At 39.1% G+C, this 13,616-nt stretch overlaps 1 protein-coding gene and 1 non-coding gene across 10 annotated transcripts in view; both read left to right on the forward strand.

Moving 5' to 3' along the window:
* NRXN1 (neurexin 1) overlaps positions 1-13,616 on the forward strand; it is a 1,213,874-nt gene that overhangs the window by 306,294 nt on the left and 893,964 nt on the right. The gene's annotated exons all lie outside the window — the stretch shown is intronic.
* Positions 7,939-8,010, forward strand: TRNAS-GGA (transfer RNA serine (anticodon GGA)). Its single transcript has one exon. It is a non-coding gene; the product is annotated as a tRNA-Ser (tRNA).

Below are 13,616 nucleotides of genomic sequence, written 5' to 3' on the forward strand. Positions count from 1 at the left end.
AGGAAAACCTGATAAAGTCTACTAAAATAGGAGAAGGAAATAATGTAATTTTTTCCACCTCAAATAAATATTTTGCTTCCTGTGTCCTTCAGGATAGTTAAATTACTCTCATGGAAAGAATTTATCTCTAGGTTTGTCAGAAATAGTTTTCCTAGGAGCTCGTCTGATACCTGTGTTTTCCCCACAAATCTATATTTTGAAACAAGGAGAAGCAGGAAGTTACCAGGTGTCTCGGTAGTTTAATCAATCACAATAGCAACCTACAGACAGTTGACCTTTGAGAGAAGTTCTCTTTGCGTTTATAAACACAGGATTCATACCTTCAGCAGGAAGGGTTACAGCTGTGCTTCTCTTAGGGGATGAGGGACTTATTTCCGTCATTTACTGAAAAATTAGGAATACAACAAATCAAGCTCTTGAGCATTTTGTCAATTTATTGATCCTGAGTTGTGTTTGTGTGATTTGATTTTCAGGTTCATGATGCTCATTTATTCACTCCTTCAATGAACCACCTTTGCAGACAATATGCCATAGTCTATCTGTGCACACATGCTCTGCAGCCTGGGTGCCTGAGTTCAAGGCCATCTACTAACAGTATGACTTTGGGCTTAGTGTTCAAGTGCTCAGTGTTCTCATCTGTAAAATTGGTATAATGATAAGCATGCTATCATGTAGGCATTTTTGTGTGTCAGTGACAGCCACCTGAAAAGGACATTGCAGAGTTTCTGGTACACAGTGAATGTTCAGTGCAGTTCTCATCTTCAGCTTTTCTGTAGCTGGAGCTGAGATGGGTGCTAAAGGACTGCCAGTCTCCAAAAAGAATATTGTTTGTAAAACTCAGTTGTAGAGATTGTGTATTAGTGGCAGATTTAAAATGTGATTTGGTTGTCATTTGTTCAACTTAGGAACACATTTGCTGTATGTCATCTTCTCCCATAATTCCACAGGGGCAGGCTCTGTTTCTTGCCCAGTGGCTGGCACATAGTTGATATTATATATATTGCATATATATATTGTATGAATAGAAATATATAGACCCATTTATAGGGAGGGAAAGAGAGAGGAGGGAGATATTTGGTGTCTCTGCTGCTCTGCATGGGCTTTTGCCTGTAAATCTCCTCTTAGCCAGAGGAATAAAAGAATCCTGAGAACAGAGAGAGGCAGACTGAGGTGATGACGGGGAAGGTCGGTTCTTCCTAAAGCAAAAGGAAGTGTGATGGATGTGGCACAGTCTGAACCTTCTCTTTAGTTCTGACGCTTCCCTGGGATGTGTCATGTGTCATCTCAGTAGGAGAGTCATTGGAGGGGAAAGTAGGACACTCCTAAGTTCCAAGTCAGTTGAAAATTTGTCATAATTCAATAAAAGGAGATGTCCCCTTTATTTTTTATGGCAAAATTATTCTGTGGAGGAAACAGCAGGGAAGGCAGGTCACTAGCTGTTACAGGCTTTTTCATTACCCTGTATCGGAAATCTCATAACCGACTTCATAGAATGAAATATCACCTTCAACAGCGGAGTTACAAGACAAAAGTGGGGAACTCTGACATGTGCTGAAGGAAAACTAATCTTTCTGTGTCTTGCTCCTTCCTTTCCATCCTTTGTATGTTGGCTGAGAAGCAAAATTAGAAATTTGGTTCCTAGATATTAAAACATTTTTAGCTAGTTAATTTTAATGCATCAAGTATTTATTAGGCACCAACTATAATATAATACTTTGAAGAGGAAGAAGAATCATTTACTTAAGCTGTTATTAGTGTTTGGCATTAATTAAGGTATGTATTTTATATGTATTACCCATCAGTTCAGCCAGTTTAGTCGCTTAGTTGTGAGTCGTGTCTGACTCTTTTTGACCTTGTAGACTGCAGTACTCCAGGCTTCCCTGTCCATCACCAACCCCTGGAGCTTGCTCGGACTCATGTCCATCAGGTTGATGATGCCATCCAACCATCGCATGCTCTGTCATCCCCTTCTCCTCCTGTCTTCATTCTTTCCCACCATCAGGGTCTTTTCTAATGAGCCAGTTGTTCACATCAGGTGGCTAAAGTATTGGAGCTTCAGGTTCAGCATCAGTCCTTCCAATGAATATTCGGGACTGACTTCCTTTAGGGCTGACTGCTTGGATCTCCTTGCAGTCCAAGGGACTCTCAAGAGTCTTCTCCAACACTATAGTTCATAAGCACCTTCTTAGGCACTCAGCTTGCTTTATGGTCCAACTCTCACATCCGTACATGACTACTGGAAAAACCATAGCGTTGACTAGATGGACCTTTGATGGCAAAGTAACGTCTCTGCTTTTTAATGTGCTGTCTAGGTTTGTCATAGCTTTTCTTCCAAGGAGCACGTGTCTTTTAATTTCATGGCTACAGTCACCATCTGCAGTGATTTTGGAGCCCAAGAAAGTTAAGTCTCTTACTGTTTCTATTGTTTCCTTATCTATTTGCCATGAAGTGATGGGACTGGATTCCGTGATCTTAGTTTTTTGAGTAATAGCCACAAAAACCAATAGCAAAGTCATCATTATTTCACAGATGGGAAAAAATGGCATCTATAAAAGTTAAATAAGAAATAATTTTTAATAAAATATCAGACAGACCTGATTCCAGCTCTCTCTGACCCTGCAATTGAAAACCTATGGTCCAGGGAATGTGTGGGACAATCAGGAAATGAAGTAACCAGTTGAGATTAGTTAATAGTAACATCATATAGCTTTTAATTACAGACACTAGTCTGTTCTCACAGAAACTTTGAGAAGTAGGTAAAGAGTGATATTAATAATCTTACTACAAAACTGGATAAGCTCGCACTAAAGCAGTTTGGTTTGTGGAGATTCACAAAACTGCTGGGTGTAGTTTCGTAATCATTCCATTATAGTGTACAGACTCATTTTACTTTTTGTGGCTTTTTGAAATACCTTTTCATTCATCCATTCATGTTCATTCTGTCATTCCCTAGTGCTGAAGGCAATGCCAGACAATGAGCATACCAAAGGGGAAAAAGAAAAAAGCAAGGAAAGAAAAACAAAAAAACAGCTAATAAAACACCTTCCTTGGCTTGGAGAGCTGATAGTCCAGTGAGATGTGAGATGGTGACAGAAGCTAAACAGGTAATTAGTGTGTGATAAATTGTGATAAGGATCATGGTGATTTAATACTAAAGGAAAAGGAAAGGGTGGCCTCTGAAAAGCCCTTCTGAGGTCAAAGGAAGCCACTGGGAGAAAGTGATAAGGAAGAGGGCCTTAAAGAGCAGAAGCTAAGTGGCCTATTTAGTCAGGCAAGGTAGAGCAAGGGTTAGCCAGGAAGAATGGCCTGTGCACAAGCTCCAAAGAAATGACCAGTACCATTTAGAGAAGTGCACACAATTCTGCAGGACAAGAGCTGGGCTAGGGAAAGAGGAGGCGCTCAGAGGATGGGGAGAGTAGGGGCTAGAAAGGTCAGAACAGAAGTGGTAGCCTCTGTGGTGCTGAGAAGCTTGGACTTTAGTAAAAAGTGGATGGAGAGACACTGTAGGACTTAATACCAAAGGACTTATGACAGACTTGGACTTGCATTTTCAAAGATCACTCAGCAAGCAAGGTAGAGAGTTGGTTGGCTGGTTGCGGTCACGATTAGGACGATAGTTGGGAATAGCAGTTGGGAGAATGTTGAATGAAATATAAGAACTTTCAGAGACTGGCACAGTGTGAATAAACAGAGATAAGGACTCTGAGCAGAGAAGCTCGCCTCCAGGTAAGGCGGCCAGGAAAGGACATGTCATGTTACGCATGCCCCACCCGCCGCGCCTATTTCACCTGCCTTAGAGATTTGAGGTCCCATCAGTCCCCGCCACATAGGCACACACAATTGAAAGTCACTGCTTAATGAGCTACAGGTTTTCTTTTGTTTTGGTTTTTAAACTGTTGGTATCTGAGATAGGTATTTAGGGCCTCAGAAACATTTTTTCTTTTTAAAGACAGGGTGCAGGGTGAGGGTAAGTATGGTTAGAGTACATGATAACCTAGCAAAAAAGCAGCTGCAGAAATAGAGGTGATTTAAGTGGGGAAATCAGCCTCATAGCAGCTTTATAAAGCCCATGAAAGGAGAGACAGCCCCTCATTGTTGTTGTTCAGTTGCTCAGTCTTGTCTGACTCTTTGCAACCCCATGGACTGCAGCACAGCAGGCTTCCCTGTCCTTCACTATCTCCCGGAGTTTGTTCAAACTCATGTCCATTGAGTCAGTGATGCCATCCAACTATCTCACCCTCTGTCTCCCACTTCTCTCACCGTCAATTTTTCCCAGATTGCAGTCTTTTCCAATGAGTTGGGTCTTCACCTCAGGTGGCCAAACAAAGTATTAGAGCTTCAGGATCAGTCCTTCTGATGAATAATCAGGGTTGATTTCTTTTAGGATTGACTGATTTGATCTTGCAGTCCAAGGGACTCTCAAGAGTCTTCTCCAGCACCACAATTCAAAAGCGTCAATTCTTCAGCATTCAGCTGCCTGCCCATGAAGAAGACATAAGAGACAAAGGTTCAGTCTCTGGGTTGGGAAGATCCTCTGGAGAAGGACATGGCAACCCACTCCAGTATTCTTGCCTGGAGAGTCCCATGGATAGAGGAGCCTGGTGGCTATAGTCCAAAAGATCACAAAGAGTTGGACACAACTGAAGCGGCTCAGCATGTACACACTTCATCCTTCATCTAGTTTCCCAGAAGTTAACATCTTGCAGAACTATAGTATAATTATCAAAACTAAGAAATTAACATGGTACAGTACTATTAACTGCAAATGCTCATTAGAGGAGTCTTCATAAAGGGACTCCAACTAGGTGCAGGGAATAGGTAAGATTTTACTAGTAGGGATAAGGGAAACAGAGAAAACAGGGGCTTGATCAGAGGCCTGCAGTTGAAACAAATAATGGTGACTAACACCCTTTCCATGTGCTGTAAAATACAAGATTCCTTCTCTGAATTTACAGAAGCTGGGTTTTCTGGACTCTCTCATGCTGATGAAAATATGTGTTGAAACTTGTCTAATAACTCAGTGAAGGGACAGATTCATTTTCCAAGCTCCCAGTGGAATATTGAGCACCAACATGAGACCTTTGAAGAGTAATGAATCATAACTATTGATGTGTTTGAGTAGTACAGGATCAGGCTGTGTGCAGGGAGACTTTTTTTTTAATGACCTATATACAGTCACCACTAAATAGAGTTTCCTGAAGCGTAATCTGAGTTTATCTACTTGTACCAAAGCTATAATTCTCTTAGAGACAGCTTCCTGAGACTTGGTAAGGGGAGAATGCCCTTCCTCCAATTAACTGGCGGTGCTGGATAGGCTCTGGGAATGATCCTCATTCTGATGACCGTTATCAGGTGTTCATTAAGTAAATGAAACCCAGGTCAGTTAGTTTGATCCCAGATGGCACCTGCCAATGCAGGAGACATAAGAGACACAGGTTTGATCCCTGAGATGGAAGGATTCTTGCTAATCCAGTATTCTTGCCTGGAGAATCCCATGGACAGAGGAGCCTGGCAGGCTATAGTCCATAGGGTTGCAAAGAGCTGGATGCGACTGAAGTGACTTAGCCCCCACACACAGGTCAGTTAGATTGATAGTGCTCAATACTGGTCTGGGAAAGTTCCAGATTAATTAATAAAACTCTTGGTACTGGTGTCCCCATCTCTGCTATCCACAGAATGAAATTTCATAAACATATTTACCCACATCTCCTTAACTAAAGCAAAAATAGACCACAAGGAATTATTCTGAAGTTTACCAATGTTCCTGATATATTAGTGCTTTCATAACTGTGTCTTGAACTTTCACAATACATTATTTCCAGTGAACTTTGTTGTGCAGTCTCATTGAATTCTTCCCTCCTGTTTGCTTATCTTATCTGATAGATTCAGTAGCTAAGATGCAGACTGATTATTGATTTTTCCTGAATCGTGCCAAAATGGTGACAAAATTGGTGACTGACTTCTCACCCAATGCCTCTTATTTTGTCCCAGTGTTCTTGATATGTGTAAGTTAACTAGAAGCCTAGGCTGAGAAGACATATTCCTTACGTAGAACACGTTCCAAAATGTGAAACCTCAGAGCTCAGGAAATCTGAGTGCCAGGCTCCCATCAGCTCCACTTCTGACTAGTCAGCAGGACATTGTACTGAATGCACTGTAGCATTTACAAATTCTGCTCTTAAACAAATATTTGTATAAGTGGTATTCGTTCTTATCTTGAAATATATAGGCAACATGTGATTTAACCCCAATATTTCACTATTAAAGGTGACTTTTTTACAATGAGATTTATTTGTTCATTTATTGAAGTATTGACTATAATTCCCTGTGCTCGAGCTCAGCTGTCTGACTCTTTGCAACCCTGTGGACTGCAGCCCACCAGACTCCTCTGTCCATGGGATTTTCCCAGCAAGAATACTGGCCATTTCTTCTTCCAGGGGATCTTCCCAACCCAGGGATCAAACCTAAGTCTTCTGTGTCTCTTGCATTGCTGGTGGATTCTTTACTGCTGAGCCACTATGGATGTCCAATGCTCCCTGTGCTACACAGCAAATCCTTGTTACTAATCTGTCTTACATATAGTAGTTTTATCTGTTAATCCCACATCCCAAATTTGTCCCTTTATCCCTAATGAAATTATTGAAAACTATTTTCTGGTTTAAAAGTCACCTGTGCACACCATTGCTCCCTTATTTATGCTGATTGATTTTTTTTTTAATTTTTGCTTTGAAGATAATCCTCACACTATTTAATAACTTAGAAATCATTGTGCTTAGTTTTATGATATGTTCCCTTCGGCCATAGTCATATGGAATGAAGACCTGACTTACCAATCGACCTAGTGAATTAGCTCCCAACTGCCTTGGAAAGAATCCTCACACTGGAATAGACCAAACTCATATTACCTGGTTGTCTTGGAAGCATAGTTTTATGATTAGTTTGGTGAAGATAAATGAATGAGAGCACTCAAAAGAGATTTTTCCTTTAGTTTTTTTTTCCTAACGTGAAGTTGATCTGCCTAAAACCAGTGTGGACAAAAGGGGGAAAAATGGTCATATTATTCTGGAAAGAGAAACAAAGAAGCAGCAAAGAATGCTATCAACATAAATCATTTCTGGGGGAAGAAAAGCCAGAATAAAGGTTATTCTAAAATAGCTTATAAGAAGGAAGATATAATCAACCTTTGTTTCTTGCTCTTTAATGAATAAAATTCCGAGGCATTAAATGTTAGATAAACCTTTCACTTTCATTAACATCTAGATTTGATCTTTTAGCTAATTAATCTTGGTAACTAGAGAGTAAATGTCCACAGTTCTAAGCATCAGAGTTGGCAGCTTTGCCATGAAATGACATGAAGCATAAAGAAAAGAAAATCCAACATATTTGAATCTAGGAAAGGGGCATTTGCTTTGAAGTGTTGGATTTGGTCCTTGTATTTATTAAACTCTTTCTGTTTCTCATTTTTTTTTAGAGAAATTTGAAATTCTCAGATGGGTAAGGACCTCACCAATCTCCAACTGCAGACTCTAGACACTTCTGCAATAAAGCAATACAAGAGAGCTATCTATCCCATTCTAAAAGCACAGAGATTCTGTCAGGTTAGACAGTGATGATGGTGTCATTCTGTTTGTTGTCCTCTCCCTTCTGAGCGTGGCAGGAGATCTTATGGGCTGATATTGAAAGAAGTTCCAGTTCTTGGGAATAGTGAGAACTCATGTTGCATCCTCTTCCAGTAGTCATGTCTTCTTCAACTTTTTCTTAGGCATATCCCCTCAAAGACCATCATCATTAGGGTTTTATTTTTTAATGATGAGATAATTGGTAGGTTTGCCTGGTATTACTAGACTATATCTGGGTATTACTCATGTTACCAAACAATATTTAATTAAATGCTTCATTGAGAACTTTTTATAGAGGAATATGTTATATGTAGGGGCTTCCCTGGTGGCTCAGAGGTTAAAGCATCTGCCTGGAATGCGGGAGACCCAGGTTCGATCCCTGGGTTGGGAAGATCCCCTGAAGAAGGAAATGGCAACCCACTACAGTACTCGTGCCTGGAGAATCCCATGGAGGGAGGAGCCTGGTAGGCTACAGTCCATGGGGTCGCAAAGAGTCGGACACGACTGAGTGACTTTACTTTACTTTACTTTTACTTTATGTTGTATGTATAAAGAGAGATATGAAACTTATTCTCTGTTTCTTTAGTGTCATTTGCACATGCCACATTCTATCTGGTTACAATATCATCAACTTTCTCTCCTTTTCTTTCTGCACTATTTCTTTCCCATATTCTTTTTTTTTTTTTTTTTTAATCTTCTGTAGTCATCACCTTCTACATGTTGGTCTGTATGTCTGCCTTACCCCTTTCTTTACTGTTCTATAACTGCTCCTGCTTGACTCACATACCTGAACTTGCATGGAGGGCTTCATAATTTCTGTGGAATCCTGTAGTTGGTTACTGAATGTGCTTCTCTGCACATCTGAGAGGCACTATTTGTCTCCTCATGCTGCTGCTGCTGCTAAGTCGTGTCCGACTCTGTGCGACCCCACAGACGGCAGCCCACTAGGCCTCCCCGTCCCTGGGATTCTCCAGGCAAAAGCACTGGAGTGGGGTGCCATCTCCTCATACTAACACTTCAATACAGAAATCCTGTTATTCAAGAGGAAAAAGACTGACTTCAGCATGTCACCAAGAAAACCATCCCATTTAAAAACAAAACAGACTTTCTCACATTAGTATGCCATGTTTCTTCTCTTTAAAGCATTCTTTTGCTCCAGCAGAACAGCCATTTTTCAGACTTCCTCCTAGAGATTAGGATTTCTATTTTAACACATAAATACCCGACAGGTATGGATTATTTTTACAATGATATAATATTTATTGATTTTATTAGGAACAAACAAAAAATGCTCAGAGGAGGAAAGTGAAGTGTAACTATAATTCCAGCACTGTTAGATCTTGATTTGATGCCTCAGTCTTTCTATGTGTATAACATAAACCAAACATTTGAGATCATGTTGATCTTAACATATCAAAATATTAATATTTTTCTATTACACAAATATTTAAAAAATTAACTGCCTATTCTTTATCACTGATGTATTATTTTACTACTGTTGGATATTTCTGTTTTCTCCAAAGCTTTGCTTTTCTAAATAATTCTGCGGTAAAACTTTTGTGCAGAAAATGCTGTTTCTCTAGGCTGATTTCCTGGTGTGAGCTAATAGGATAAGGGGTGTGAGCTAATAGGATAAGGGGTATGAACATTTTCAGGCTCTTGATAAGTATCTCTTAATAGGTTATTGAAACTGATTGTACTTATTTGTCTGGTAGAGTCTTAGTGTTTTTCTTATCATTCTCTTCGAGCTCTTTCTAAATAAATGTGGTTCAGTACATTTAAATGATCATAATTTCTATACTGGCAGTAAAGTAGAGTGCCCTCTACTTTACTCTGAGCTTCCTTGTCACCCCTGTATTTGTGAGACGTAAAGTTGTATTGGGGGCAGGAGGAGAAGGGGACAACAGAGGATGAGATGGCTGGATGGCATCACTGACTCGATGGACGTGAGTCTGTGTGAACTCCGGGAGTTGGTGATGGACAGGGAAGCCTGGTGTGCTGCGATTCATGGGGTCGCAAAGAATCGGACACGACTGAGCAACTGAACTGAACTGAACTGAACTGAAAGTTGTATGCTTATAATCTTATTTTAGGTGAAGCCATACCTAGAGAATAGGGGTGACAGATTCATGATGGATTATTTGGCCAGCCTCCCTTCTCTCATTGCTAAGGAGATAGACAATAACTAGAGAAAGATCCCTGTGGGGAGGAAAGAGATTGGAGCAAAAGAAAATGTGAAAAAATGCCTTGAGGGTTTTATACAGATACCCAGCTCCCAGTTCTGCTTACAGTTAAGTCTCTTCATAAAATTTAGCAAGAAAAATTAGGTTGACCTGTTCTTTCCTCAGTTTACTTTGGTAGCTCAGTAGTGTCCAACTCTTTGCGACCCCATGGATTGCAACATGCCAGGCCTCCCTGTCCATCACCAACTCAAAGAGTTTACCCAAACTCATGTCCATTGAGTCAGTAATGCCATCCAACCATTTCATCCTCTGTCGTTCCCTTCTCCTCCTGCCTTCAATCTTTCCCAGTATCAGGGTCTTTTCAAATGAGTCAGCTCTTCACATCAGGTGGCCAAAGTATTGGAGTTTCAGCTTCAACATCAGTCCTTCCAATGAATACTCAGGACTGATTTCCTTTAGGATGGACTGGTTGGACCTCCTTGCAGTTTAAGGGACTCTTAAGAGTCTTCTCCAACACCACACTTCAAAAGCATCAATTGTTCAGTGCTCAGCTTTCTTAATAGACCAACTCTCACATCCATACATGACTACTGGAAAAACCATAGATGGACCTTTGTTGGCAAAGTAATGTCTCTGCTTTTTAATATGCTGTCTAGGTTGGTCATAACTTTCCTTCCAAGTAGTAAGCGTTTTTTAATTTCATGTCTGCAATCACCATCTACAGTGATTTTGGAGCCTCAAAAAATAAAGTCTGCTACTTTTTCCACTGTTTCCCCATCTATTTGCCATGAAGTGATGGGACATGAATAGTACGAACAATATGTGCTTTCTTATCCCACCTCTATTCTGTTCCTTGCTGTTTCCCTAGATACCTCTTTTGTCACTTCTATCATGTCAAAAGTGACCTTGATTTCCATTTTATCCTGATTTTACTGCATAAAAATGTAGTATGTTAGAGTAAGGGCAGCCTCAATGCATGATTCTGCTCCCCTTCTAGTCTGGTCCTTTTCATTTAGGAAAGCCCCACAAATCTTCACAGAGTGATTTGGCCTAAGATTTAAGAACAATTGAAATATTTCTATTGTTGTTTTTGTTAGCTTATATTTAAGCTAACAAAAATAACTTGGCCCCATTTGAGTATATCTGATTTTCTTCAGGGGATTAAAAACATTCTTTTTTCCTCAGAGGAGGCAAGAAGATCTTGCTTTTCTCCTGGTTTAAGGCCTGACATTTTACGGATCTTCATTGGATCTAGAATGCTAAACCTAGTTACAGTAGGCAATGACGATTAATCCTATCATGTTTGGCTCACAGACAATGGCCAGCGGGTTTTTACCATCTGAAGAGAAAAAGAAACAGTTCCTTAGGAAAGAGTTTGGTGCTTCAAAATGAAGCTCTCTGGCTTTGTGTTTGTGGTATATGGGATACAGAACGTTTGAATGTGCACTACAGACTTGTGTTCACAAACTGAATTTAAGAGAAAAGGGAGGATGTATTCACTACTTTATAGATGAAGTTAAGTGACTTTTAAGGATCACTGCAACTAAAAGTTATGGAGGTGAGATTTCTAGGCTAGCTTTATTTGGATTGTATCATACTATATAAAGTAAATAAGCTATAACAAAGTTTATAGTCACCTAAAATATGACTGCAACATGACGTTATCTGGAAGGCTATGACTGGGAGACAAAAAAAAAAGCAAATCAGTCAAGGAGAGGATGAATGTGAATATGATTGTGAAGAAACAAGGAAAAGTTTTCCACCCATTTGAGAGTAGGTCGATTCCAGAAAGGTCATGGTTTATCTGCATCAGTGGGAGATACTAGTGAAAGTTACCTGGTGCAAGACAGGAAATGCTTTAGACAATCATAACGTAGACTGAACACTCACAGTCAAGATAGACATTGAAGATTTTTGAAGTGACTTGTCAAATGAGATCACTATTTTACAAATGTCTTGTGTTCAATTAATAGCTGACGTTTCAGTAGAAAATAAATTCCAGTTTCTATATAAAAACAACTTGACATTTTTCAGTAATACTTTTTAATGAGCATTGCTCTGAGCTATAATATAATGAAATTTGCTTAAAAGTAGAACAGGCTGGTAATACTTGGCAGAACTTAGAGGCATATGGTAGAACAGTTGTGATTCATTGGCGAAGGCTTTCAGTTTTTGGAAAGCTAGAGGCTTTCAGCATAGTGGACTGCATCTTGATATTCAGTCCCAGAAAGGAACCACAGCAAAACAATATGCTTAAATCACATTAGCCTGATATATATTTAAATCATTTTCCCTTTGAATTAATAGTTATAATTACAGGCTATGTTCATACTGCAAAGTGAAATAGACAATTGAGGAAATTTTCCTGGTAATTCATATTCTATACCATTTTGTAAGAAATATAGAAAATTGTGACTGTTTTGAGGGCAAGGAATTGATTGTTTGGGTTAAAAAAAAAAGCGGCTGAGTCTCCTCACTCTGTGTTAGTAAGTGTAGCATAATGAATTTAGTTTCCTACAAATTTACTTTAACTTTTTTTCACTATGGTAAGAATACTTACATGAGATTTACCCTTTTAGCAGATGTTTAAGTGTGCAAGATAACATTGTTAGCTAAACTTATTTTTAATAAATAATAAGAGAATATATGTATATGTAAGTTAAGCTAGGAGCATGCTATAATAGTAAAATCACTTAGAAGCAAGATTAATATCTAATCAGAAGATCAGTGATCCCACAAGTAGGCCTGATTACCAAAATACCAAATGGCATTTCCTTTATCTTTTTATAGAGAGAAGGCTAATTTTGTTTTTATACTTTAAGAAATCTCAAATGAACAGTGCATGAATCACCTATTTTCCTTTTATGGTATATTAATTCAATATGTTTATTAAAGCCATTTATTCTCCGGTAGTATTATTTTATTCTTCAATTAAACCAGTACATTAATGCCTTTAGGAATTCCCCCTAACCTCAACTTGTCATCATGAATTTATTGAAATGTAGCAAATGGTAAAATAATGAGCTGCCAAATGGCTTCCTTTTGGTTTCACTAATTTATGTTTGTGGCTTGTCAGTCACACTCTATATACAGCTAGAAATTTGCAGCTGAGAAGAAATTCTCCCACTTAGGGATTACCTTGTCAGGATACATGGAACATGATATAATCATTTTATTCTTTTTATTCCCCTGCTTCATCAGTCTTTATGAAGTTTTCTGAAAACATGCTGTTTTTCCTACTTTAACCTTTTTGGGTACTTATTTCCTTCCCTTTTTGAGTAATCTCTTATAACAGCTTCAGGGGGGAGATAAGAAGAGTAGAGATAACTGGAAATGGTCATAATAATGCTGCTAATAATAACAGTCTATCATGTGAAACTGACTTGTAAGTGGGTGACGGAGCCCCTGGCATTTCACTGCCAGGCTGGACTACAAACGAAGATGCACTGAGAGGGCTTAGTTATTTGTCTGCTGTCCTGACTCTGTCGTTTTCTTTTTTCCTTTTGTGTTGGCCTTAATGGAGGGCACCTCGCATCTCATTTGTTTTTGCTTCCCTGTTTAACATGCTCAGCACGTCTACTTCCCATTGCCATTTCCTCAAAACCTGTTCCTCTCCTGTAAAGATATATAAAATCATGAGAATTATACCATCTCAGGCTTATTTTATCCCTGCTTCTTATTTTCGTTCTACAAGCTTAGCCATCTTGAAAACCCTAATAGAATCTTTCTTTTTCCCCCCAGATATGAAAAGCAGAAGGGAGAAATTTTACATACTTTTCACCAAGTTCAAATAATATTAAACCTCTAAACTTTT

The sequence above is a fragment of the Ovis canadensis genome, chromosome 3, assembly GCF_042477335.2.
Source record: "Ovis canadensis isolate MfBH-ARS-UI-01 breed Bighorn chromosome 3, ARS-UI_OviCan_v2, whole genome shotgun sequence".
Taxonomy (NCBI): Eukaryota; Metazoa; Chordata; class Mammalia; order Artiodactyla; family Bovidae; genus Ovis; species Ovis canadensis.